We start from the raw sequence: 6,000 nt of genomic DNA on the forward strand, positions 1-6,000 counted from the left end.
GCAGAGGCACTGAGTTCCATTTTCAGGTCTGCAAAAAAAAAAAAAATTAAAAACAAAGAGAGAAAGAGAAAAAAACACCCAATTTGGGCTTTAGAAAAATAATGCAAATTTTTTCTTTGTTTGTTTTTATTTTGGTACTGGGGATTGTACTCAGGGGCACTCAACCACAGAACCTCATCCCCAGCCCTATTTTGGTTTTATTTAGAGACAGAGTCTCACCGAGCTGCTTAGGGCCTCGCTGTTGCTGAGGCTGGCTTTGACTCACAATTCTCCAGGATCAGCCTTCCCGAACTGCTGGAATTAGAGGCGCGCACCACTGCACTAAGCCAAGTATATTTTAAAATGTCAAAAATAAAAATTAAAAAAAGAAAACCACTTATTAGTGTTTTAGAAGGATTATGCATTAATTTAAGGCATTGAATAATAAATGCATTACTTAATATTTAATAATGCATTACTTAATTCATTAATGATTAATGCATTAATACATAAATATATTCTACAAACTTGATTTGTGTCTGAAACTCACAATTTAAGTTAGATGGATTTCTCACTGAATTATTTAACCTACTAACTTAAGATCTCTAAGACATGCTGTATGGAAGATGGCAGAGTAGAAAATTGTAAATATTGTTTTCTAAATAGCACATTCCAGTTAACAGAGGCTAGGCTTGGCTGACTCTGAGCCCCATTATTGGGGCTGCCTATCATTTGATACAGCCAATACTCTTAACCTAGTTTAACAGCATGTAGAAACTGAGACTCCAGAACTATTATCCACATTTCTTCCACATCAAAAAAACTAATCAACAGCAGAGCTGGACTGAGAGGATCACCTTTTTGCTCATTAAATCCTTTTAAATACAGAAGAAAAATAGCACTTGCTAAATAACTACCATGTGTTAGGCACTGTGAGAGTGATTATTTAATTTAATCCTTTTTTTTTTTTTTTTTTTTTTTTTTGATACTGAGGACTGAGCAGACGTGCTTCACCCCTGAGTCTCATCCCCAGCCATTTTTTATTTTATTTAGAAACAGGGTCTCATTGAGTTGCTTAGGGCCTCACTACGTTGCTGAGGTTGGCCTCCAAATAGTGATCCTTCTGCCTCAGCCTCCAAAGCTGCTGTAATTAGAGGCATACTCCACAGCATCTGGCTTTGATTGAATTCTTATGACAGCTCTGAAGTAGATGTCACCTCCTTCGTGAGGTACGGAAATCATGGCTGGTGAAGGGGTGACCTCCATGCACTGATCCTTCAAGTGCATCCTCTGGGGCATTCCTGCCCTCCCCTGCCCTGCCTGGCCTTCCCCCATACCCAGCACCTCCCAGAAGTGCTCTCTCACTAACAGGCCATGGAGCACCTACAGGGTCGGCAGGCAAACACACAGGCCAAACTGGGCTGTTTTAATGCCCCCAATTTTGGAGCCAATTCAAATTCTCAACTAGACACCAGAAATGTACCCATGATCTTTCTTAAACTTCTGGGCTCCCGTTGAAGAGGGCTTGGTCTTTTGGGGTGTCACCCACTTCAATCATCTTGGTGCAAGCCAAGAGCTTCATGATGAGGCCCAAGGTGACCATTGCATTGATACCCAGCTCCGTGAGTGTGCCTAAGGAAATGGGCAGCCACAAAGCCCCTGTGAGCTCAAGAAAGCAAGACATTATTTAATAAAATGAACCTACAGAATTGAATGTGACCCCTTCTCCACTTTGGATGGGCTTCAGGTTGCTGGCAGCAATTATAGCATAACCCCCCAAAACCAAAGATAAGAACACAACTGAGTCCCTCTGTCGAGCCCACCAGACCCCATGTCATTCTGTTTGGAAAGTCACGTACCCCTCAAGAGCCTGCTGCATTCCCATCCCCATGGACAGATCCATTCTAGCTGGACAGAGGACAGAGAGGCCCGTCCTTCATCAGTTCATAAAACTGCAGAACATTCCAATGATGTCCTGAGTCTGCAAATGGGGCTGGCACATTTGGATCTAGTTGGTAATCAACCTTCCCTTTCCATCATGTTCAGATGAGCTCTGATTCTGAGTGACTGGAACCTCTTTGGAACCCCATTTTTAAACCGTGTCCATCAAATGCACCATCAACATACACAAGAAAATCGTTTCTAGACCCACAGGTGACTGGTTAGATTCGACCCTCCACTGTCACTCGTGGTTTTGATCCATATATTTCACCTGTAGATATGAAAAAGATGCAGCTGAGAAACCAATAGAGAGTTCTAGAGAGTGTTTTATGTGGACTCACCATCTCATTTCAGGGATTTCAAACACTCTAGTTTTTTTAAGTTTTCAGAAATACTCAAGCAGAGACTTATCTTGCTCTTCCAGGTTTTGTATTGCATTCAAACCCAATTCTAAAGAAGATGGTGTTGCCCAGGCTGAATGCACCATTGATCAGGCTATTTGACGTGGCACATGCAGACTTTCCAGGCCACAGAGCTGCCCATTCTCTGAGCTCCACAGAAAGGCTGTAATTCAACTAAATGGTGCTGGTCAAGCAGAGAAGAGGCAGAGTGAGTCTGAGCCTCCCTCTGTTGGAGGCCAGAATCCCTCACATCCAGTAGAAAGGGTCCACTGAGGCCATCTGAGGCCATAATACCAAACAAAGGATCTGGAAACAAGTAGAAACCAAAGGAGTGGCACATGGTTCCCCCCTCTCCCCCTTGCCCCAACAACAGCACAGGAGACTGGATTGACCTGACTGGAGACTAAGAAGATGAAAAGAGGGATGGCTCTCCACAGCACCTTCTCCTTCAACTGGATCTGCAGAAGAGGTAGAATCAGAGGACATGAAGTTTCCCAGTAAGTCATTAAAAATAGAGTCCCAGAGACACTTTCTCTGATCACCAAGAAAGGCCAAGGTGGGCTGGGGGCACAGCTCCATGGGGAAGCACTTGCCGAGCATGCATGGTGTTCTGGTTTTAGTCTCCAACAGACAACCTCCCCCAAAAAAGAGAAGAAGCCAAACCGTGCACCAAGCAGAGTCCTGAAAGGTGAGTCTCATGCTTTCTGTGGACAAAGCCAATGAGAAGATGTCCGTAGGTGTCACGTCTGGGAATGCTCATATTATACAGCATCATGATCTTCCCACTGCTTAAGTGAGTTCAATGGCAAAGCTGTACTCTTAACCATTGATATGAACAGTTTAGATCCTCAAGGAGGGGCAAGAGGAAGGCAAGTTCAAAGAGAGCCTCAGCAAAAGTAAGGCACTGAGCCACTCTATGGGACCCTGTCTCTCAATAAAAAACAAACTAGGTCTGGAGACATCTCTCAGTGAGTGGTTGCTACTGAGTTCAATCCTAGGGATAAGTAAGTAAGTAAGTAAGGAAGTAAGTAAGGAAGTAAGTAAATAAATAAATAAATAAATAAATAAATAAATAAATAAATAAATAAATAAATTCTGTTGTTGATATTTTTAAAATAATATTTAATCTTTATTTTATTTACCTCTTCTCTGATGTTTAGTATTTTTTCTTCTACTAGTTTTGGGTCAGGCATGTTCTTGATTTTCTACCTCCTTGAAGTGGAAGTCTTGGTTGTTTTCTTTTTTGATGTAGGTATGTACTGATCTAATCTTCTTAAAATTGCCTCTGCTCTATGCTATATGTTTTTTTTTTTTTTAATTTTGTGTTTCTATCATCATTTTTCTCAAGAATCTTTAAAAATTTCCATTCTATTTATTCATTGACTCCTGGCTATTTGAGAGCTTGTTGTTACATTTGCAGACATGCAGGATGTTTCTGAAGTTCTGCCTGTTGTAGGTTTCCAGTTTTATTACATTGTGTTCAGAAAAAAAGTTATTTCAAATGTTTTTTAGCTTCTAAAATTTGTTAAGGTTTGTTTTTTGACTTAATCTGTTGTCTATTCTGGAGAATGTTGTTGGTACTGTTGTGAAGAATTTATCTTCTTTTGGTTTTTGTCGGAAAGTTCAGTTAAGCCTATCTGCTCTTCAGTGTACTTTAAATCCTGTGTAAAGAAAGAAGAAGAGACAGAAGCAAGGTGCAGAGGCAGAATGACAGGATGGTAGAAAGTCTCCTTGTCCAAGCTGCCAGCTTTACTTATAGTAGTAGGTTACCTTATGGCACTGGCATCAGTAGTACACTGTTGTTCATTGTGCCATTAGACTACAGATTTAGCAACATTATGCAGCTTCTTAGATAGTTACCTACTAAGGTTGCAATAGGAGACTTGTGTGGCTCTCAAGTAAGTCCATTGTTTAAAGTTACTATTATGTGGACAGCTTCAGGTGCAGCAGAGCTTGGCAAAACAATGTGGTTGTCTAAAAAGAGAGTCCCTCCCCAAAAGCTAAGTGCCTAAGGTCAAGGTTGAGGCTGATAAGATTCTAGCAAAGAGCTTCCTCATGCAAGGCATTGCCACAACAGCTAGGAATTGCACATGTATTAGTTATCTTGCTGGTTTCTGCAAGAAACTGCAGAATATTCCAAACATAGGAAACAGGGTGCCTGTTACCTCCTGGGAGTTTGCTCACCAGAGGAATGCTTTCCTTATATTTCTATGGTCAAAACACTTACAATCCTGTGTCTCTTTTTTGATGTTTTTGGATGAAAGATCCATCCATTTTTCAAACTTAGAAGTCCTCTATTAATATACATTGAAGTCTCTCTCTCCATTTAGATGAAGTAGTGTCTGTGTTATGTCTATGTGTTGTAGTATTATGTGATTTTATATGTATACTTATATTTTCTTGCTTAATTGAAACCATTTGTCATTATATAACGACTTTAGTCTATTTTTACTTTTGGTATTAAGGTCTATTTTTTGTGATTTAAGAAAAGCTACTTCTAGTTTTTATTTCCATTTTCTTGAGATATCTTTCTTTTATTTTTCACTTTTATCCTATGTGTTTTTTTAGAGGTGAAATGAGATTCTTCTAGGCAAAATATAGATTTTTTTGTTCTATGTATTATAGAACTTTATGTCTTTTTACTGGAGAATTTACCCCACTAAGGTTGTTCTTGACAGGTGAATATTTACTAGTGCCATTTTGGTTAATGTTTACTCCTTGTGCTGTGTGACCATTCTTCCTCTCTTACTGTCTTCTATTTTTGTTATCTTGTAATACATAGATTTGTATCACAACTCTTTGAGAGTTGAAAATTAAATGAATATGTAAATCTAATTGATATAGCATGTGCACAATCAAATAAATTAAAAGGTCTGAAGAGGCTTAGGCTTTTTACCTGTGACAATGTCTACCCTCCTGACAAATACTATTTACTCTTTTATGTTTGCATTTTCTTTGCTTATTATTATTATTATTATTATATTATCATTTTACTAATCTTTATACATCTTAATACTATGCTTTAAAGAAATATGCATTTATTTAAAATATGTTATAAGTAAATAACAATGGTTATTTAGGGATCAGAACACTAACCTATAAATCAGTTGAAATAAGAAAAATCTTATTTTAAAGCTTTATATATCAAAACAATAACATTAATATAAGAAGAAATGAACGTTTTGGTTATTGGGGTAACTGGATATGATTGAACAGTTAAAAGAATTTTTTGTAATTTGATTGAATTCCAACTGCATTAAAAACTAAAGTCAGCCAAGTGTGGTGGTTCACACCTGTAATCACAGCACTTCAGCTGGCTAAGGCAGGAGAATTACTTGGTATTAAGGTGTAATTTTTGTGACATAAGAATAGCTACTTCTGTTTAATTTTTGTGTCCATTTGCTTGAGATAACTTTCTCTTATTCTTCACTTTTGTCCTATGTGTTTCTTTTGGAGGTGAATTGAGATTCTTCTAGGCAAAATATAGATGGTTTTTATTCTGTCAAAAATCAGTACCTTGTGGTGGTTGATGCTTTTGGAAGTGCAAGGATCTCACATTAGATTTCTTGGTTCCTCTTAAGTAGAAGGGAATGGGGGACTTGACATCTCTTGGAATCCTAGCATGAAGAGCAGGAGGTCACAGCTACAGGGTGTGATGATCACCCCCCAACTCTCTGTC

Source organism: Marmota flaviventris, chromosome 11, assembly GCF_047511675.1.
Source record: "Marmota flaviventris isolate mMarFla1 chromosome 11, mMarFla1.hap1, whole genome shotgun sequence".
NCBI lineage: Eukaryota > Metazoa > Chordata > Mammalia > Rodentia > Sciuridae > Marmota > Marmota flaviventris.